Genomic DNA, 23,969 nt, shown 5'->3' on the forward strand with positions numbered 1-23,969 from the left:
CCCTCACCATCTCCCAGAGTTTGCCCAAGTTCATGTCCTTTGAATCAGTGATGCTATCCAATCATCTGATCCTCTGTCACCCTCTTCTCCTTCTGCCTTCAATATTCCTTCTGCCTTCAATCTTCTCCTTCTGCTTTCATCATTAGGGTCTTTCCCTGACAGTCAGCTGTTTGCATCAGGTGGCCAAAGTATTGGAGTTTCAACTTCAGCATCAGTCCTCCCAAAGAGTATTCAGGGTTGATTTCCTTTAAGATTGACTGGTTTGATCCCCTTGCTGTCCAAGGGACTCTCAAGAGTCTTCTCCAGCACCACAGTTTTAAATAATCAATTCTCTGGCACTCTGCCTTCTTTATTGTCCAGTTCTCACATCTATACATGACTACTGGAAAGACCATAGCCTTGACTATACGGACCTTTGTTGACAAAGTGACGTCTTTACTTTGTAACACATTGTTTAGGTTTGTCATAGCTTTCCTACCAAGAGGCAATCGTCTTCTAATTTCATGGCTGCAGTCACCATCCATAGTGATTTTAGAGTCCAAGAAGAGGAAATCTGTCACTGCTTCCCCCTTTTCCTCTCCTACTTGCCATGAAATGATGGAAATGGATGCCATGATTTTAGGGCTTTTTTTTTTTAATATTGAATTTTAAGCCAGCTTTTTCACTCTCCTCCTTCATCCTCATCAAGAGGCTCTTTAGTTCTGATTTAAGTACACCCCACTTAATAAAGCTTTCAATGTGCACAATAGATATATCTTTGCTAAATGACCAGATATTTGGAAAAGTCAAAGCACAGTTGGGAAGCAGTGTATGCCTGCTTGCCAAGTCACCTCAGTCATGCCCGACTCTTTGTGACCCTATGGCCTGCAACCTGCCAGGCTCCTCTGTCCATGGGATTCTCCAGGTAAGAATACTGTAGTGGGTTGCCGTGACTTTCTCCAGGGGATCTTCCCAATGCAGGGATCAAACCCGTTCCTCTTATGTCTAACCTTCATTGGAAGGTGGGTTCTTTACCACCAGCACTACTTGGGAAGACCTTGGGAAGCTGAGTCCATGCATAATTTAAGATTCTTGTAAACTGCTCTAGACCAGTCCACACAGCTCCCCAGGTTCCTGCATGTGTAGGACAGCTCCCTGAAGTCCTGTTGGGCTGGTATTCTGTATTTCACTGTTTCTCAAACAACTGGCTAATCTGGTGGGGACACTACTAGTCACAGGGGATAAAGCCAGCTGCAGAGACATCTGGCAGGAATAACTCACAGGAAATGTGGTGATTATGAGTCCCTTTGTAGACTGCAAGCTCTTCACTCTTGAGGTCTGATAGCCCTGGTTCCTTCTTTAAAGCAGCCTTCTGAAAACCCCTATGTTGTTAGACTAATTAAACCTCCTCTTTAGGTAGAATGCATAATGAGTAGCTGAGGATCCATAGCTAGATATCTTTATTCAGCTGGCAAGACATACACAATCTCTGGCCCCTGACAATTAGTAATAAGTCATTCTTAGAGTAATCAAGCGCCTATAAGTATCACTTCCTTCCTGAGTCCTCAAGAGCCCATATGACTTGCCTGTAAATAGTTTGCTGCTACCTAGCTTGATGGCTTTATACAGATTTGTTGTGATATTGATAGAGAAATCGCCAGATTGCTTACATTGTGTATCTGAGTTTTCAAATCTATGGGCCTTGTAGGGCAGTCATGCACATGGCTTGATTTAATCATGGGATAATATTGTTACTGTAGATGGAAATTAAACTACACAGCTTATATTGCTGGGGAGCTCTAATGTGAGTTTCTCAAGTAGCTATGACTCAAGTTAATATTTTGTAAATATGTTCTATATTAACATTTATATTTTAAAGATAATTTAATAAATCTGTTTCATAATTAAAGGGTAGGAGTTAAGTGTTTTTCTTTCTCCTATAGGACTAAGTATATCCATTTTCTAAGTAAAACATATTTATGATATATTCTATAAATTTATTTGGTAAAAATGAATTATGTGCATTTCTTTTACAACAAATACTGTGTTAACATTATAATGTCTCTAGAACTATCTTCTCTAGAACATTAATGTGTTTCTTTGACCTAGTGCTTCTCAACTGGGGAAAATTTTGTCATCTAGGGGCTGTTTGTAAATGTCTAGGCACACTGTTGGTTGGCATAATAGGGGTCGGGGGAAGATGCTCTTGGCCTCTAATGACTAGAGGCCAGGACTGTTACTAACCATCCTATAGTACAAAGGAGAGCTTCCCACAACAAAGAATCATGCTGCCCAAAATGTCAGTAATGGCGAAATTGAGAAATCTTCATTTGTACGAATCTCCTCAGAACTATAAGAATGATTTAACTTGCTCAAAACTTTGATGCATGTGTTCATCTTGTCAGAATATGCATTGTGAAAAATTGTGAAGATTGTGCAGCCTACACAGGGATTTACAAGCACCTCATTTTCTGTGAGCTATTCTTACTAAAGCATTTGTGTGGGGCAACTTCTTCTCCAGTTGTTAAATGAGTGGCAGGGACGTTGAGAGGTTGAGGTGAAGTTGGTCAAAGCACCAGTGATGTTTAACAATCAAGAAATACTTTACCTGGCAAGTATTCATTCATAGTATCAAAGCCACTACAGGAAGATGATCTTTGACTGCTGAGAAAATTAATAACTATAGTATAATCTTTGCTAATTAACTCTGACTTTGTAATACAACAAATGATAAGCTAAGTAGGGAATGACCACAGGTTGTAGCATTTTATTTCATTTTCAAAAAATATTTTTATAAAACTATCAACATCAAAAGTGATTTAAAAAAAGAGAAAGTTACATGTAACATAAGATTTAGAATTTTTGTCAAAGAATATGATATTGGAAAAATGTATGATTACATTTTGCTCAAATTTTTCTATGTGGCAAATTTCATTCAGACTTCTTAAGAATATTTCATAAATTTGACATCTCTATTTTAAGAATTTCGTGGAAATAATGTTTTTGAATGTCTCCAAATGGCAGAGAGTACCTCTCTCCACCAATTCACCATATTGAAGTGGTATGTTTAGCATTTTTTTTTCCACTTCCTCCATCCTGGCAATTCAGCTTAATATATGAGCAGAAATCTCCCTGAAAAATGAGTCAGCAGGCAGTCATATATTTAGTGTGCTTTTCACATTAAAAGTTGCACAAGAATCAAACAAAAACAAAAATACTTAATAAATATTTAATGAATAAATATTTCTATTCAAGGGACTTGAGAATGAACCATGCTTCATTGGTTATTTTTCTTTTCTATTTTCAGCATCTGCCTTTCTACTGGTTACTTCATCAGAGATTGAAAATAAGCTCAATCCTGAATAAAAATTTTAAAAAAGAAGCAGCATCAGCAACCATAAACATCCGTTGACTTCACCCTCCCCTTCAAGGGTGAAACTTCTTGCCTTGTTTTTATTTCTTTGATAATAGATTTATTTATAATAAGGTTTATTGAGGTATAACTGATATACAAAGAACTGCACATGTTTAATGTGTATGATTTGATTGGTTTAGACATATGCATATCCTCATGACACCATCGTAACTGACATATCAATTCCTTCGATAAATTTCCTTGGTTCCTTTTCTTTTCTTTGTTAGTGTGTTTGCAATAAGAATAATTAAATGAGATCTACCCTCTTAACAAATATTTAAATACATAATCTTATATTGTTAAGTATGGACACTATGTTGTAGAGCAGAGTTCTAGAACTTACTCATCTTACATAACTGAAATTTTGTAACCATTAAACATCAACTCCCTTAAAGCTTTCTGACTTCTCAACTCACCATTTGACTGAAACTGTACTTTGAAAAATCACCAAGGACTTTCTAATTATTGAATCCAGAGTTGCCTTTAAGATCTTTTAGGTCTGAAAACAAATTGTGTCTTTTTAGAGAAACCTCTCCTGAACACTTGAACTAAATCTCAGTACATCCTCAATTTATTTTCTTCATAGCCCTTGGTACCATAAATCATTTTTTGTGTTTGTTTGCATGTTTATTTTCTTTTGGCTCCCATTAGAGTGTGAGTTTCTTGAGGGCAGAGACTTAGCTTTATTCACTGCATTACAGTCAACCCTAAATTATGTCTCAGTTCAGTTTAGTCACTCAGTTGTGTCCAACTCTTTGCGACCCCATGAACCGCAGCACGCCAGGCCTCCCTGTCCATCACCAACTTCCGGAGTCTACCCAAACCCATGTCCATCGAGTCAATGATGCCATCCAGCCATCTCATCCTCTGTCGTCCCCTTCTCCTCCTGCCCTCAATCTTTCCCAGCATCAGGGTCTTTTCCAATGAGTCAGCTCTTCGCATCAGGTGGCCAAAGTACTTGAGTTTCAGCTTCATCAGTCCTTCCAATGAACACCCAGGACTGATCTCCTTTAGGATGGACTGGTTGGATCTCCTTGCAGTCCAAGGGACTTTCAAGAGTCTTCTCCAACACCACAGTTCAAAAGCATCAATTCTTCTGCATTCAGCTTTCTTTATAGTCCAATTCTCACATTCATACATGACCACTGGAAAAACCATAGCCTTGACTAGACAGGCCTTTGTTGACAAAGTAATGTCTCTACTTTTTAATATGCTCTCTAGGTTGGTCATAATTTTCCTTCCCAGGAGTAAGCGTCTTTTGATTTCATGGCCGCAGTCACCATCTGCAGTGATTTTGGAGCCCAGAAAAATAAAGTCTGACACTGTTTCCACTGTTTCCCCATCTATCTGCCATGAAGTGATGGGACTGGATGCCATGATCTTAGTTTTCTGAATGTTGAGATTTACACCAACCTTTTCACTCTCCTCTTTTGCACATAGTAAACACTGAATAAATATTTATTCACTAACTGGTGCTGATTGTTTTTCCTTTTAGGTGATCTCCTTGGGGCATCTGTCACCAATGAACATTCTCTTATTAAAGCTCCCTTCCTGACTTCCAAGATAGCATCATTCTTTTTTGGTCTCCTTTGCTAGCTTTTCAGTGGGATATGATCTCTTTGAAGACAGACACTGGTGTTAATACATTTACTGGCTCATGGAGGTCCAGAGAAATTCTCATGTGAGGGTCTTATGTTTCAAATTCAGTATGAAAGACCTTAGCTGTACCCTGTATTTAAGATGACAGAAAATTATTGACCCAAGAGGAAGTATTATTTATTTATTTATTTTTGACTGCTAACAAAACTAAATGTGTTTCATGTGATAGTTAGGTATTGAATGGAAACTTCAAGTTGTATGAATATAGATATTGTTAATTGTTTATAGACTATAGTTGTGTTTTGGTGCTTGGGTCTGCTATTTCAACAGAAACATAGTAATCTCAAAATGGGTCCAAAAGTGGTAATTTCCATACATAGAAATGTCCATATATGGACAAAAGTGTTCACATGTAGAGAAAGGGTTCATTCATGATGCAATGACTTTATTGACTATTATGCTGTCATTAAAATCATAAATTGCAATTATGAAGATAAGAAAATTGAAATACTTGTTATAAGTGACCAAGGCATGACACAATATTGTGGATACAATATGAGTAGAGCTTTGCAAAATATGTATAACAATGAAAACAGTGCATGTGTGCTAAGTCACTCAGTTGTGTCTGACTCTGAGATCCCATGGACTGTAGCCCACTAGGCTCCTCTGTCCATGGGATTTCCCAGGACAAAATACTTCAGTGGGTTGTCATTTTCTTCTCCAGGGTATCTTCATGACCCAAGGATCGAACCTGCGTCTCCTGCATTGGCAGGTGAATTCTCTACCACTGAGCCACCTGGGAAGCCCACAATGAAAACTTGTGGAAGATAAACAGAGACTGTAGTAATAGTTGTGTCATTCTATAGGATTATGGATGTTTTGTTCTTACTTTTCTAAGTTACCTACAGCACTCTAAGTTACACCTTTTGAAAACAACATTCCAGAGCTGAAAATACTAAATAACCTATATCCCTAGTGAGGATGCATTCATGATGGAAATGTCAGAAGAGGGGTTGGTACACATGTCATCTCTTTTCAAGGAGGACATACATTCCCTGTCACTTCTGGCCTCTGAGATTCCCTCTGTGCTTAACATATTTCACAGCTAGGTTCTCCTTTCAAGGTATCATGCCCTGGGAATATAAATAAAGACTTGAATTACTTCCATGAAAATGACTTCTTCCACTTCACACTGTGAATCCCTGACAGATCTGGAAATGAAACCCCACAATTTACACTCTTAGATTTGATAAACATCCCTAAAACACCTTTGGCATTCTAGAGTGGTGGCTATATAATGAAGCGTTCTCAATTTATTAGACTAAAAGTCTTAAATTTTTCCTTTGATTGCTATTGCTCTAGGTGGCAACAAAAGTCATTTTGACTTCACTTGTAAAAGCCAGATTGGTTTGACACATGCGTTGTGGAGTTTATTAAATTATTGCCTCTTCTCGCTCATTTATAATTTTGAAAGTAAATCCATGTTCATGAAATTATTGCACCTGCATTTGTAAAGGCATAGAGAAATGAAGCACCAGATTCATGAATAGACTATATCATGTAAATGAATGATAGCAAGTATCTGTTTAGTTCACATAGTGGGTAGAGTAACAGAACACACATAAGTTTCAGCTTTTTATATTCAACAATTTTTAAAGACCATGGGATTAGAGGAATATAGTTGGAGGAGTAATCTGAGTCTGATGCATGAATTCACAACTCCTGCATACAGTCTGCCACTTCACAGAGGTCGGACCATCAACCTGGAAAATATACACTGCTAAGCAGGAAGACATTTTTCAGCTCTGCACATTAGAATGACTTGCCATCAGCCAATTTAGACAACCCAAATACTTCTTTATTAGTGGCTGGCTACTTTTTTGTGTTATTTCATACTTGAATAAATTTATTAGCTATCGACTGTCCAATTATAGCAACAATGAGCCAGAGAAAAAGCTCATCTTTCCTAAAGAACGGCTGAGAGGCCTAGAACCTACAAAATACCAGATAGCAACATAGGGTGAAAGGGTGATACTAGAATAAAGCCAGGATAATTAATTTAAAGTATTGGGAAAATGAAGCTTCCCTCTACTCCATCTTACCCCATTCACTGAAGGCTGCCTGCCAAGGCAGGGGGCATGGGTTTGATTCCTGGTGTGGGAAGATCCCACAAGCCACAGGACAACTAAGCCTGTGTGCCACAACTACTGAGCCCCCATGCCTAGAGCCTGTGCTCTGCAACAAGAGAAGCTACTGCAATAAGAAGCTCATGCAGCACAACTAGAGAGTAGCCCCTGCACACTGAAACTGGAGAATGCCTGTGTGCCCCAATGAAGAATTAAAACAGCCATAAATAAATAAATATATATATATATTTTAAATACCTTTTCTTTTAATTTCCCTTTCATGTTTCGGTCTCCATTTTATTAGGCAGCCTCTCAGATAATTTCTTCAGATTATTTTATTTCTAATTTTAAATGCCTGCATTGTATTTGCATTAATGAGGAATTTATTAAGAAGTAATATAAGCTAATGCCAGCATGGCCCAGAACAAGAGTTAGCTTTCCAGGAAACTTTTGAGAATATCCTCCTAGTATAATTGAACATGGTTTTAATTTAAAATCATATCAAACACGTTTTTAATGTGCTAACATTTCTACACATTTTAGGTCATAGTATATGTTGAGTGATGTAATATTTTCTTGATTGACATTTCCACTGGAAGCTTTCTGTATCAGCATACTGAGTAATATAAAAAGGTAGTTTGAGGTGCTTTTTCATACTTAGTTTAATTTAGCAGTGAATAATGTAAAGTGATGAATTGTAGGAATTCTTAGAAAAAAAATTTCCAAATTTTTAGTGCCAAAGACATTTTGTAAGCATACTTACAATTTGATTTGTGCGTGTTAGTCACTTAGTCATGTCTGACTCTTTGCAACCCCACAAACTATAGCCTGCCAGGCTTCTCTGTCCATGGAATTCTCCAGGCAAGAATACTGGAGTGGATTGCCATGCCCTTCTCCAGAGGATCTTCCCAACCCAGGGATTGAACCCTGGTCTCCTGCATCACAGGCAGATTCTTTACCATTTGAGCTACTGGGATTTAGACAGAAGTAAAGAACTAAATTAAACTGAAACTGAAAAGTTTATTCTCTTTTGAGGACAAAACTTGCATACAGATTTTGGTTGTGTACAACTATGTTTATGGTAATAATTGAGAACAGTTATGATGAATAGAAAAAAATCTGCAAATTAAAAGCAAACTTTTCAAAATGCTTTGGTGTGAAATATAAGTTATCTTTGAAGTCTTATATGCCAATATTAAACTTTCGTTTTGCTGAATGGAAGTTTGCAGTTTCCATTATTTCAGCTCCAGTCATATTTCCAATACGAGAATCATATATTGACAAAATTGCTTGTGCTTGAGGGAAAAATGTACCAAGTAAATATATCTCTATTGATACTTATTTTCTATGAGCTGACCTTTAAAAATTAACAGATTTGTGGGTTAGACACATGACTCATTAAATTAATGTTATGTTGTGTTACTTTTGAGAAACTCATAGAATGAGTAAATGTGTCAGTTATTTTGTTGTTGATGTATTAAGCTTTTATAAGGATAAAAGGGCTCTGTGAGGTATAATTGTTTAGTTGATAAAAGCATTCATGGGGAACCCTACTACACTGTTGATGGAAATGTAAATTTGTGCAGCCACTATGGAAAGTAGTATGGAGTTTCCTTAAAAAAACTAAAACTAGAGTTACCATATGATCCAGCAATCCCTCTCCTGGGTATATATCTGGAAGAGGAAAACTCTAATTAAAAAAGATGCATGCATCCCAATGTTCATAGCAACACTATTTACCACAGCCAAGACATGGAAAAAACCTAAATGTCTATCAACAGAGGATTGGATAAAGAAGATGTATACAATGTAATACTACTCAATCATAAAAAATGAATGAAATAATACCTTTTGCAGCAGCATGGATGGACCTAGACATTATCATACTAACCGAAGTAAGCCAGACAGAGAAAGACAACTATGATATGATATTGCTTATATGTGGAATCTAAAAAAAAAAAAATGATACAAATGAATTTATTTACAAAACAGAAATAGACTCACAGATACAAAAAGCAAACTTCTTGCTACCAAAGTGGAAAGTGGGAAGGGATAAACTGGGAATCAAGATTTAACAAATACACAATTTTACATAGAAAATAGATAAATTAGGATGTACTGTTTAGTACATGGAACTGATTCAATAAAATCAACTATATCTCAATTAATGTGACTATCACATAGATGCAGTGAAAACTAAATTAAATGACAAATTTAAAGCATCTGAACAGTGTTGTAATGGCTGTATTAGGAAAAAAAAAAAGATCTCAAATCAATTAACCTAAGCTTATACCTTAAGAAATTAGTAAAAGAAGAACAAACTAAGCACAAATCAAGCAGAAAAAAAAGGGGGGGGGGATTAATAAAGATTATAGCAGAAATTAAGAAAGAGAAAATAAAAATTAGCAACACCATAATTTGGTTCTTTAGAAACTAGCATTTGAAATCTGTTCTTGGAAAACCAATGTTTTTTTTTTTTTTTTTATTTCTTCCTTTTTTTTCCAAGAATTATCTCATATGATTGTGGAGGTTCAAATCTAAAATCTGTAAGATAGGTCGTCAGGCTAGAGACCTAGGGAGGAGTTAAAGTTCAAGCTCAAAGACAAGCTGCTGTCAGAACTCCTTTTTGCTTGGGGGAGAAGAGACTTTTCACTGTTAAGATTTTCAACTGATTTGGTAAGTTCCATATACATTTTAGAGGGCAATTTGCTTTACTCAAAGTTCACCACTTTCAAAATTAATGTCTTCCAAGAAAACCGTTTCTCAGAAATGCCCAGAAAAATGTTTGGAGATATATATATATATATATATATGAGCACTGTGGCCCAGACAAATTTACACATAAAACTAAACATAATAGGCACACATTACCAAAATCAGTGCTGAAAGAGAAGGCATCACTATGTCCACACAGAAATAAAAAGGATTATAAGAGAATACTGTGAAAACCTTTATGAAAACCAACTAGAATATTTGGGTGTAATTAGCGAATTCCTAAAAAGATATGAAAGCATTGAATCTGATACAAGAAGAAATATAAAATCTGAAGAGTTCTATAACATATGATAGAATTCTAATCCCTAAACCACTTACAAAGAAAAAACCAGACCCAGATGTTGTTTAGGTCAAATATTTGTTCTGCATCTCTTGAGATGGCACTATGCTTTGTGTTCTTTACTATATTGATATGATGTATTGCATTAATTTGTTTTCAGATATTAAGTCAACCTTGATTTCAGAGGATAAATCCCACTTGGTCATGTTATATTATTATTTTTATATATTGCTGCATTTTGTTTGCTAATATTTTTGAAGGCTTTTTGCATTTATATTGATATGAGATATTTCTGTATAGTTTTATTTTCATAGGATATTTTTGTGTGGTCTCAGTTCAGTTCAGTCGCTCAGTTGTGTCCGACTCTGCGACCCCATGAACCGCAGCATGCCAGGCCTCCCTTCCAACACCAACTCCTGTAGCCTATCCAAACTCATGTCCATTGAGTCAGTGATGCCATCCAACCATCTCATCCTCCCTCTGTCGTCCCCTTCTCCTCCTGCCCTCAGTCTTTCCCAACATCAGGGTCTTTTCAAATAAGTCAGCTCTTCACATCAGGTGGCCAAAGTATTAGAGTTTCAGCCTCAACATCAGACCTTCCAATGAACACCCAGGACTGATCTCCTTTAGGATGGACTGGTTGGATCTCCTTGCAGTCCAGTGGATTCTCAAGAGTTTTCTCCAACACCACAGTTCAAAAGCATCAATTCTTTGGTGCTCAACTTTCTTTATAGTCCAACTCTCACATCCATACATGACTACTCGAAAAATCATAGCCTTGATTAGACGGACCTTTGTTGGCAAAGTAATGTCTTTGCTTTCTGATATTCTGACTAGGTTGGTCATAACTTTCCCTCCAAGGAGTAAGCATCTTTTAATTTCATGGCTGCAGTCACCATCTGCAGTGATTTTGGAGCCCCAAAAAATAAAGTCAGCCACTGTTTCCACTGTTGCCCCCATCTATTTCCCATGAAGTAATGGGACCAGATGCCATGATCTTAGTTTTCTGAATGTTGAGCTTTAAGTCAACTTTTTCCCTCTCCTCTTTCACTTTCATCAAGAGGCTTTTTAGTTCCTCCTCACTTTCTGCCATAAGGGTGGTGTCATCTGCATATCTGAGGTTATTGATATTTCTCCCGGCAATCTTGATTCCGCTTGTGCTTCTTCCAGCCAGCATTTGTCATGATGTACTCTGCATATAAGTTAAATAAGCAGGGTGACAATATACAGCCTTGACGTACTCCTTTTCCTATTTGGAACCAGTCTGTGTGGTCTTGGTATCTGGTAATACTACCTAGAATGAGTCAGGCAATGTTTCATCCTTTTCTATTTTTTGGATATTTTCTAGATGATTGGTCTTATTTTTTCTTTAAACCACTGGTAGAATTTACCAGTGAGGTCATCTGGGCACAGGCTTTTCTTGGTGACATTTTTTTTCTTTTTTTGTATTCCTTAATCAATCTCTTTACCTATTATGTCTATTCTAATTCTCATGTATTATTTGTAACTTTAAAGACAATCCTTGAGATAGGTGGCATGATGACAATTTTAAGAAGGAGGAAACAAAAGTTAAATTTCTTGCTCAGTTTTTCAAGACAGTGAATGGCAAGCTGTGATTTGGGGCTTCCCAGGTGGCACTAGTTGTAAAGAACCTGCTTGCCAATACAGGAGATTTAAGAGATGCAGATTCAATCCCTGGGTCAGGAAGATTCCCTGGTGTAGTAAATGGCAACTCACTCCAGTATTCTTGCCTGGAAAATCCCTGGCAGGCTACAGTCCATAGGGTCACAAAGTCAAACACAACTGAAGCGATTTAGCATAGCACAACAAGCTGTGATTCTGGTCAATCTTGCTCCATAACCATGTCAATTTTCATTGCATCACACTATCTTTCATGAAAAATGATTCAGATCATATACTCCCCTCATCTTAGGTATGAACACAGAGTTATAAGGCAGTAAAGTCATTGAAGAGATGTGGAAACTTTAAAGCAAATGTCTATTGGCAAACCAGCATTCAGTCAATATTTTTTGTGCAGATTGTGAACATCTTGTGAAAAGATTTATTTAATTCAATCCATTTTTGGTTGTCTGTCCTCCACTGAAAGTAAGATTTTAGAAATGTTTTTGATATTTCCTCTTATCTACTAAATTACTTTTTATTTTATATGGCAGGAACAACGTTTAGGATACTTTTGCTGAAGAAAATTGATTTTCTCTGCTAAGCTTCTCTCTGTCTCCTTTCTTCTTTCTGAGAGACTTATCTTTCTAAGAAAGATATCTGAACAACTTATGAAGAATTCAGGAGGTTAAGAGACATACAACAAAAGTGTTGTAGGAAGAAAGGGGAACTGAATAAAAGAGTCATGCAGGCTAGTGTTTTGTGAGTGTTTTGAGGTAAGTGTTTGAGAAGTTAAGAGGTGAGGAGAGGCAAATTAATGAGTGAAAAGGACTACTGTGAATTGCATTTTCCTTTTATGTTTTCTGAATAATACAAGTGAATGATTCATTTTGTTTTGTTTACCAGATTAAGTTTATTTATCCACAAGGCTATTTCAAATATGGACCGTGAGAACCCCAGTTTGTATTAACATCACATTCCCATCACACAATGAGGATGTTTCTGGGTTTGGTTTTGCACCCTGTGTACAAAGTGATAGTGGCTTTTGGATTTGGTTTGCATGAGTCATATGATTTATTCACTCGTAAACTCAAAAACCACTTATTGAAAGCTGACTCTATCCCAAGCCCTGTGTTAGATAGTGAGTAAAACAATTATGATCCCTGCTGTTATGGAATTTGTAGCCCAGGAGGGAGATAGATATTTAATGATTGCACACATGGGCTTCCCTAGTGGCTCAGTTAGTAAAGAATCTGCCTGCAATGCAGGAGACCCGGGTTTGATCCCTGGGTCAGGAAGATCCCTGGAGAAGGAAATGGCAACCTACTCCAGTACTCTTGCCTGGAGAAGTCCATGGACAGAGGAGCCAGGCAGGCTACAGTCCATGGGATTGCAGAGTTGGACACGACTGTGTGACTTTCACTTTCATACACAAGATTATGAATGATTACAATTTGTGGTAAGCTTTGTGAAGAGAAAGTGCAAGGAATTATGAGGGATAAGGATTCTGGACCTAAGTTAAATGGAAAGGGTGGTCAAGAAGGCCATCTCCAAGGTAGCGACTTAAAGCTAAGACCTGAAATTTGACTAAGGGTTTCCTATATGATGAAAGTTCCCATTAGAAGATTCTGCACATGCAGAAATTCTAAATTGGGAAACAACTGTGATCTTTTGAGAAATTAAAATTGCCAAGGACTAGATCATGATGAGATGGATATGTAACTGAAAGGCAGGCAGGGACAAGATCACACAATCATGTTAAAAACTTAAACAAATTTTATCTTGTGTTCACATGGAAGTTATTCAAAAGTATATTGGGGAGCTTGTTTCCTCCCATAGCCCAGTTGAACTCTTCAGGTGTACAAGAGCAAAGTGCCAGCATTCCAGAAGACCAGGGCTAAGGAACACCTAGATTTTTAGTGATCTTACTCTCATGAGCATATATATATATATATGCTAGATGCTGAAGCAAGTATCATTCTGTAATCAACTGTTCCCTAACCCAACAATGTATGATTGAAAATAGCTAGACAGGACTTCTGTGGGGAGGTCAATGTATTATCTACTTCTGTGCTTTGTGCACATCTTCCTTATTTATTTAGGTACAACATTCTTAAGTTAAAGATAGAGAAGTGGAAGGTCATGGAGATAGAATGATCTTCTTACAGGTGACAGGGGAGTTTATTTAATTCTTCTCAGTTGAGAACTCTTGTTTCTAGAATATTCTGTCAATCAGAGATTGTTATTCATCCATCAATCCATTAATGTGCTCTTCATATATTAATTAAATATTTAATTAATGAAAAACACTTGGGAACTGAGACTGTGCTCAAAAACAACTGGATATTTTCCTAGATCCTTGAGAGCTATAACAAATCTTAACACACTTTAGAAAATAAAATATAAACTATATAAGTCACGTGTAAATCCATGGTTGATTCATGTCAATGTATGGCAAAGTCACTACAATATTGTAAAATAATTAGCCTCCAACTAATAAAAATTAAAAAAAAAATCCACCTGCCCACCAGAGAGGAGTTTAGGGGAGCATGGATACACATATATATATGGCTGAGTCTGCTTGCTGTCCACCTGAAACTATCACAACATTGTTAATCAGCTATACTCCAACAGAAAGTAGAATAGAAAAGAATCCACCATGCAAGGTACACGGGTTCCATGCCTGGTCCAGGAAGATCCCACATGCTTTTAAAATCCTAAAAAAAAAAAAAACAAAACAAAACTACATAAGTCACATTACTGATGTAGAATGAAATTTTTAAAAAAATCTTTGAGGGAAATATTTTTTCTTTTGGGCATGCCTAGTGGATTCAACTTAGTCCTATTACTGAACCAAACTTGGGTGCTGTCACTCATATACAGTAAGACTAATCTACCAACACTGTGTTGTGGTGAAGGAAAGTGCAGTGTTTATTACAGGGTGCCAAGCAAGAAGTCCAGGGCATCTAGTGCTTACAAAGTCAGAACACCCTGAAGGCTTTCAGGGAAAGGTTTTTAAAAGCAGGATAAGGGAGATGAGTTGTGGGGTGTGTGATCAGCTCATGGACATTCTTCTGGCTGAATGGTGGTGAGGTAACTGGGACTCAACATCATCAACCGTCTGGGCTCTACACATTTGTGGGTAGCACACAGTTAACTTCTCCTACCTGGTGGGCTTTCAGGGTCTGCAAAACAGCTCAAAGGATCTGGCTCAGAAAACTATCTTAACCCTTGAGGAGGAACTAAAAGTCCTTGACTTTGGCTAAACTATTATTATTTTGTCTTGCTTGACTGTTTTCCTTTCTTTCTACATTTTCTCACTTCTCTGATTAAATTTATACTTTTATTAAAGTTCCTCTACAGACAAAATGCAGGCAGAGGACATGGTGGAGGGAGGGTTCTATTTTGGAAAGGCCCCTAGGGTTCTGTTTGGTTATGATCCTACTGTTCATTTAACAGCTCTTTATTATGCTTATACTGTGTGTAAGATACCACCACTGGTGTTGATTTCACCAATATATGTGGGCTAAGACTAAATGAATACCAAGTGTCATTTGGGTGAAATTTTGAAAAATCAGTCCTCATTTGAGTGCTGGAAACATGCCTGGTTTTTAATATATTCTGCAACTCAGTCTCCAGGGGATTTTATGTTCAACCATACACAGGTATAAATTTTGACTTGCAAAATGAAACTGATGCTTTTAAATCCCATTTAATTTCATAAACCATGTATAAAACCAGTAGATAAATTGAAAATAGTTAATTTTAGTGTTTGAAAAAGAGAAAGCTTTGGAGTATTGCCCTTCTTTCTAGTCTCCAATTTATGGTTTGACTATCTTCTATAAGCATATGTGAAATAGAACTATGGGAGATGTTGAAAGAAAAAGCAGAAAGTGCATCCAAGTAAGCTACTAGAACAGCGGTGGATGGCTTTCAAACCTCTGAAAGACCATCTGAATCAAAAGCAGTATTGACCAGTGCTCAGTACATCACTATGAAGAGGTCTCTTGGTCTTGGATGTGATGGGTGGACATCAAGCCTGGCCCTTGGCCCAGCATTTCTGAGAGATGCACTCATAACCTTGTGATCACTTGGTACAGTTCAGTTAAGTTGCTCAGTTGTGTCTGACTTTTTGTGATCCCATGGACTGCAGCACATCAGGCTTCCCTGTCCATCACCAACTCCCAGAGCTTGCTCAAACTCAGGTCCATTGAGTCGGTGATGCCATCCAACCATCTCATCCTCTGTCAGCCTCTTCTTCTCCTGCCTTCTTATGGCTAGATGAATCAATTTTTGTTAGTTGGCTTTGATTTTTCAGAACTGAAAGAGGGGGAAAATAAGCCCAAGTAGTATATACACTGATGGTAGACAATGAAATACAACTTTGTGGGGGGTTGCAGTGCCTGAAGAGCAGAGGTGAGGCAACTTTAGTAGTGCAAGATATAGAAGTCCTTTCTGTGATATTCAAAGTGTTCCTGCTACAGTTTTGAAAACCTCTTTCAATAGAATAAATTTTAATATCTTTGAAAAGGATATTGGAGTCCTTCCCTATACCTTAATTCTGGATCCATTGACTATCGTCAACTGAGGAAGGAGTTTTAATAAAAATTTGGCTCACATTAGTGTTATTTGTATGCTCTGGAGAGAGAACACATGCATTAGCCTGGCAAGGCTCCTCTGTTCATGGGATTCTCCAGGAAAGAATATTGGAGTGGGTTGCCATGCCCTTCTGCAGGGGATCTTCCCAATCCAGGGACTGAACCTAGGTCTCCTACATTGCAACCCAGGAATTGAAACTGGGTCTCCTACATTGCAGGTGAATTCTTTACCATCTCAGCCACTAGGGAAGCCCTAGAGAGAAGATAAAAGTGAAAGTGTTAGTCACTCAGTTGTGTCCAACTCTTTGCAACCCTATAGACTGTAGCCCATCAGTCTCCTCTGTCTATGGAATTCTCCACACAAGAATACTGGAGTGGGTTTCCATTCCCTTCTCCAGGGTTTGACACTAAATGCAATTTCACCCCTCCTACTGTCTTCAGCCATGAAATCAAAAGTTGCTTGCACCTTGGAAGAAAAGGTGTGGCAAACTTAGGCAGCATATTGAAAAATACATGTAATTCCATGGCTGATTCATGTCAATGTATGACAAAACCCACTGCAATGTTGCGAAGTAATTAGCCTCCAACTAATAAAAATAATTGGAAAAAAAAAAACAGAGACATTACTCTTCCAACAAAGTTCTGTATGGTCAAAGCAATGGTTTTTCTAGTAGTCATATATGGATGTGAGAGTTGGATGATAAAGAAAGCTGAGTGCTGAAGAACTGATCCTTTTGAACTGTGGTGTTGGAGAAAAGATTCTAGACAGTCCCTTGGACTGCAAGGGGTTGAAACCAATCAATCCTAAAGGAAATCAGTACTGAATATTCATTGGAAGGACTGATGCTGAAGCTGAAGCTCCAGTACTTTGACCAACTGATGCAAAGAACATTGGAAAAGACCCCAATGCTGGGAAAGATTGAAGACAGGAGGAGAAGGAGACGACAGAGGATGAGATGGTTGTACGGTATCACCAACTTGATGCACATGAGTCTGAGCAAGCTCCAGGAGTTGGTGATGGACAGGGAAGCCTGGCGTGCTGCAGTCCGTGGGATCATAGGACACAACCGAGTGGCTGAACTGAACTGAAATGATGTTTAATGATGTTTTCAGGTATCTGTAAAAGCCCTAAGATGATGTGAAAATATCTATGATGTCTATTGATAATAAAGTCACACGTTCTTCTAATATGGCTGTGTTTGGTTGCCTACATTCATTGTGGAAGAAACGCTGACTTTCAGGTTAGTGAAAATGCAGATATAGATATCCTCTCCTTCATCCAAGGCTCTGAATTGCATCCACAGACCTCAAGATAAGAACTTCTTCTGTAGAGTTTGTTCTCTTTACTAACATGATGCACAGACTTTCATTAGTATCTGTTTCCTTATAGCTCTGATATTCTATGACTTTCTCTAATACACGGTGAAAATAAAAAATAACATGACTTTGTCAAAATGTAATTTGAGAAACTGGACATTAAAGTAAGTGTTACAAGATCTGAAGGCACTCCCAAATGAAGAATTCTAAATAGGAGTCTAGCTCATTTCCCCTTTCAAGGGCCTCTGTTGTCTTCCTATCACCATGGGAATATTATGCAAACTCCTTCCTGCTCCACAAGCCCCTGCTAGTTCTGGTTCTTGCTCACCTCATGAAACCTTCCCTTCCTCTCCCTCCCTATTGCTTGCTCCTTTAGTCATACAACATTTTTGCAGCTCCTTGAGCCTGTCAAGCCTACTCGTGCCTCAGGCTTTTCTCCTTGCTGTTCCCTCTTCCTGGAACGCTCTTCCCAGACTTCAGATGCTCTTTCCCCATTTGTTCATCTCTCTCCTCAGGTCACCTCACCTAAAATAAGCCTTACTCTCACTCCATCAGCCTCTATTTAAACACATTGGTTTTCCTCACTATACTTACAGCTCTCTGAATTTATGTGGCTCTTGTCAACAGCATCACTCTCCATTACAAGATAGAGTCCAAAAAGAGAAAGGATATTTTACTGCTGTGTCCTGAACACCTAGAACAGAATCTGGCACATAGTAGGTTCTGAGCATACGTATCATGAAAAAAATAAATGCATGATGAAAGAACAAATGCATGCTTAGTGACTACTGAAAGGGGGCATATTAATTTAGAGGAATTCATTCTAGTGAGTGTATAAATTATCCATGTTATGTTGAGTGACAGTTACACTGCATGCATTAAAATATTTAAGCTTTATCAGGTAAGCATACATGCTAGTCTGGATATGCCTTGGTAATATTACTTAGGAGAAAAAGGAATAATAGTATTAAATTCGGTTTTCATCAGAAAATGTAAAAACGCATGCAGCTTCTTTTTTCTGTAAGAATAAAGAATCTATAGTCACAGCTGAGGTGGATCATCTAATGCTCCTCCAGCAAAGGAAGGCTAAGGCTTGTCTTAGGCTGAAAAACTTCAGTTTATGTAATTCCAGCAATTAATCGTTTGCTCAGATCCACACAGGTTACAGGAAAGCTCATTTTGTTTTACTTCTGATTGAAATGAGGGAAATGTCTTATGTAAATTGTCTTCTTCCTTATATAATCAACAATCATTAAAACCCCATTTCTTATAGAAATCCATTTAATTTTATATAAATTTATTCTAATTTATTTCTATATATAATTTTTATAAATGCATTATCTGCAGGCATATTCACATGTACTATGGGCAAAAAATTTTGTTCTTTATCTTGTTTGGCTTCCCACTCTCTCAATTCAGTTTTCCCCTGCCTCTCAACCTATGTTAGTAAATGCATGTTTCTGTATTTGTGAACTGTATGTACATACACTATGGTAGTCCTTGTTTAAAATCTAATGCATACTCTTTCATGTTTTTATTCATATTCACACACACATACACACACATACTCATTGATAGACAGATAGTATAGTTAGAAAGTATCTATGTAGCATCTAGCTATCATTGTGTATACATATATTTATGTATATGCACAAATCTACATGGACTTTCCTGGTGGCTCAGATAGTAAAGAATCTTCCTGGAATGCAGGAGACCTGGGTTCAATCCCTGGTTCAGGAAGATATCCTGAAGAAGGAAATGGTTATCCACTCCACCATTCTTTCCTGGAGAATTCCATGGACAGAGGACCCTGGTGGGCAAAGAGTCAGACATGACTGAGCAACACACACACACACACACACACACACAGACAAATCTATGTACATTCACACATAAAGTTGAAATGGTAGTTCTTATTTGGGGAAGAGTTTAGTTAAAAAATATAAACACTATTCTACACATTCTTTTTCCATTCATAGTTTTTTTAAGTTTAAATACATTATGGAAATTCCTTCCAGTCATACCTGTAGCTCTACTTCATTATTTTAATGGCTGCCTAATATTTAATAACACAGTTTCATGCAACTCCTATGATCATTTCCAAATGGTTCAGCACTCACTTTGTTTTTTGAAACAAGTTTTGCAATAAAATATTCAAGGACATCCTAGCAAATTCTAAATCTTTTACATCTATGAGTTGTATTCCAAGGAATTAAATTGTTAAGCGAAGAATGCATTTTTTTTATATTAATAAGTACTGTCAGGTTTGCAAAAATACTTTAGTATATCGCATTTTCACTGTATTATGAGAGTATCCTGTTTATCTGTATTGCCATCAAGAGCAGGGATTATTGATTAATTTTTGCAAGATTGATGAGTATAAAGTGATACTTATTTTGCTTTAATTTGTGTTTTCCTGACTACAAATGGATTTGAATATGTTTGCAGATTGTTTATATTTGCTCTTCTGTAAATAGCATATATATATCCATTGATTACATTTTTTCTATCAGATTGCTTTTATTTTAACAGGAGGAGATCTCCTCTTGTTAAGCAGGAAGTCATGGACATTATAGATACTAATCCCTTTGTCATCTATATTAAAAATACATCACAGACCAGAACACTTCTGACTCCAACAAAATGGAGTAACCTCATTTTCCCTAGATCCTCCACCTTAACATTTAAAAACCCTGGACATAACTAACCAAATAAGCACAGGGGGCTCTGAAAAGTGGAAAGAGGAAGGCAGTTGGAAGAATTAACATTGTTAAAACGTTCATATTATCCAAACCAATGCAGAGGTTGAATGCAATCCTAATCAAAATCCCAATGACATTTTTCACAGAACTAAAACAAATAATCCTAAAATCTGTATGGAACCATAAAAAGTTCAGAATAGCCAAAGCAATATTGAGAAGGAAGAATAAAACTCAATATATGATGCTCCTTGGTTTCAAACTATATTACAAAGTTGAAATAATCAAAACTAGATGATACTAGCTTAAAAAGAGCTACATAGATCAATGGAATAGAATCAAGAGCCTTCTCAGTGGCTCAATGGTAAAGAATCCATCTGCAGAGTAGGCGACACAGGAGATATGAGCTCGATCCCTGGGTCGGGAAGATACCCTGGTGGAGGGCATGGCAACCCAATCTAGTATTCTTGCCTGGAGAATCCCATGGACAGAGGAGCCTGGCAGGCTACAGTCCATAGGGTTGCAGAGTTGGACACAGCTGAAGCAACTGAGCGTGAGCATGAACAAATAAACTCATGCACATATGGTCAATTAATTTACAACAAAGGAGCTAAGAATATGCAAGCGGAAAAGCATAGTCTTCTCAAAAATTAGTGGTGGAAAAACTGGACAGTCACATGCAAAAAAAATGAAACTGTACTCTATTTTACACCACTTACAAAATTCAACTCAAAATGGATTAAAGATTAAATTTAAGACAGGAAACCTTAAAACTCCTTAGAATAAAACATAGAAGGTAAGCTCCTTGACAGTAGTTTTAGAGATGATCTGTGGATTTGACACCAAAAGCACAAACAAACAAGTGGGACTACAGCAAACTAAAAGGTTTTGCATAGCAAAGGAAAACTTCAAAATAAAAAAGTCAAAGTATATAATGGGAGAAAATATTTGCAAATCATATATCTGATGAGGGATTAATATCCAAAATATATAAAGAACTCATATCTTTCAAGAACAAAAAAAATTATCTGATTTAAAAAGTGTAAAGGAACTGAATAGACATTTTTCTGAAGAAGATATATAATTGACCAACAGGTACATGAAAAGGTGTTAAACATAATTAATCATCAGGGAAATGCAAATTAAAACTGTGACCAAAACAGCTGTGACAAAATATCACTTCACACCTGTCAGCATCTCTATTATCTAAAACATAAGAGATAACAAATGCTTGCAAAGATGTGCAGAAAAGGGAACACTTGTGCACTGTTGGTGGGAATGTAAACTGGTGTAGCTACTATGGAAAACACTACGGAGGTTCCCCAAAAAGTTAAAAAATGAGCTACCATATGATCCAACAATTGCACTTCTGGGTAAATATCTGAAGTAAATGAAATCACTACGTTGAAGAGATATCTGCACCCCTATGTTCATAGCAGTATTATTCACAACAGCCAAGATATTGAAACAATAAGAAAAGACAAACCAACAAACAAAATCCCCACAACAAGATCCTATAGTCCTTAGCTAAAGACTAGCAAGAAAAAGTTGGTTGGCCAAACACAAAGAGAAAAACTGCAATGCCCATCTACTCTCCGTCACCACCAGCATCCACCCCTTCATTGATCAGGGAGGACTGGAAACTGGATTTCCATTCCCTGTCTAGCTAAAGCTGAGGATGCTCCCATCCCCTGCTCCTGGTGATATCATATCTCAGCAGGGAGTTCGCTTTCCATCCCCTTGCTGGCAGAAGCAGGCAACAGTTATCCTGCAGAGTGGTGCAGAAGAGGTACTCTGATCCTGTTCCCAGGGTAGTGTCAGCAGAGTTCAGTGGCAAACTGAACCTCTTCCAACAGTGCAAAGACACTGATCTAAGTAGTTTGGAGCAACATTCATTGTAATGTGGCTTCCACCTGCTCAAAATAAATGAGAAAATACACTATACTCACAAATGTAAAATGAGGTAGTCCTAATGGAATACGGTAGGATATTTCCACAAAAAGTTAAACATGGAAGTACCATATGATCCAATAATTCCACTTCTGGATATTTAACCTCAAAGAGTTGAAGGCAGTGACTCAAAAACTTATTTGTGCACCACCTGTGTATGAAAAAGCATTATTTCCAAAAGCAAAGAGGTAGAAACAACTCAAATATCCATCAACAGATACATGGATAAGCAAAACATGGTGTGTGTGTGTGTGTGTTGTGTGCTTAGTCATGTCCAACTCTTTGCAACCCCATGGACTGTAACCCACCAGGCTCCTCTGTCCATGGAATTTTCCAGGCAAGAATTCTGGAGTGGGTTGTCATTTCCTCCTCCAGGGGATCTTCCCCACGCAGGGATGGAACCCAGGTCTCCTGCACTGCAGGCAGATTCTTTACCACCTGTTCTACCTGGAAGACCCTAACATGGTATATACATAACACAGAACATTTATTTATCCTTAAAAAGGAACGAACTTTGGATACATGCTAAATGTAGAGGAACCTTGAAATTTTTACACTAAATGAAATAAGTCGATCACAATAGGACAAATAATGTATGACACCTCTTATATGAGACACCTAATGTAGTCAAATTCATAGACACAGGGTCAAAAGGGTGGTTGCAAGAGCTAAGAGTAAAGGGGATGGGGAATTATTGTTTAATGGGTACAGAGTTTCAGTTTGGAGTGATGAAAATGTTCTGGAGATGGCTGGTGGTGATGGTTGCACAACAGTGTGAATATGCTTAAAGTCACAGAACTGTACCTTTAAAAATGGTTTAAATGGCATGCATGCATGTAAACTTAGTTCAATATATTGGGTCGGCCAAAAGGTTCATTCAGGTTTTTCATGCTAGACACAGGAAACCTCAGTCCCACCTTGCTCCTGATGTCAGCCTCCAAAAGCTCCTCAGTTTTGTTGTTTCCAGACTTCCATCCTGGGAGCTTGAGGGACTGGACATGAGGCTTTCTCTGCAGGCTGTGGCTTCTGGTCAACAGATGGGAGTTCTTAACCAGTCAGACTTTGAGCTGATGACTCAAAGTAAAGACTGAGGAGAACTTACTACTGACAGAGGAGGCTCCTACCCTGCCCTGACCCTGCTGTCATTCCTGAGGTCTCAGCAGTCTTCCCCAGGTGTGCTGTATCTGGACTTATGTCTTGGGAGCCTAAGGGAGGTGAGGCTTTTTCTGAGGATTCAGCCTCAGTTCAATATAGGGAAGAGGGCCAGGCCCTGCCACACATCAAGGTAAGGACCTAGAGGAAGGACAGAGGGGACCTCCCCACCACCTGCAGACAGAGCCTCACAGAAACCCTCCCCAGTGTCAGCCCTGAGAGGTCCCATGCATGGACAGCAGGTAAAGACAAGCCTCTGCCATCTCCTTGACTTTTTATTTTGACATGTCAGGGAGATGGTGGCCTTGATCTGAGGGACCAAACTCAGGTAAATAATTGAGGGGGATGCAGGCCCTGTGAAGAGTAAACATGAAGACCTTGAAGAGGACTTAGGGGACCTCATGGAACCCTGTCTTTCTCTGCTGTCAATCCTGGTAAAGAAACATTTTTTTTTTAAAT

Source organism: Cervus elaphus, chromosome X, assembly GCF_910594005.1.
Source record: "Cervus elaphus chromosome X, mCerEla1.1, whole genome shotgun sequence".
Lineage (NCBI taxonomy): Eukaryota > Metazoa > Chordata > Mammalia > Artiodactyla > Cervidae > Cervus > Cervus elaphus.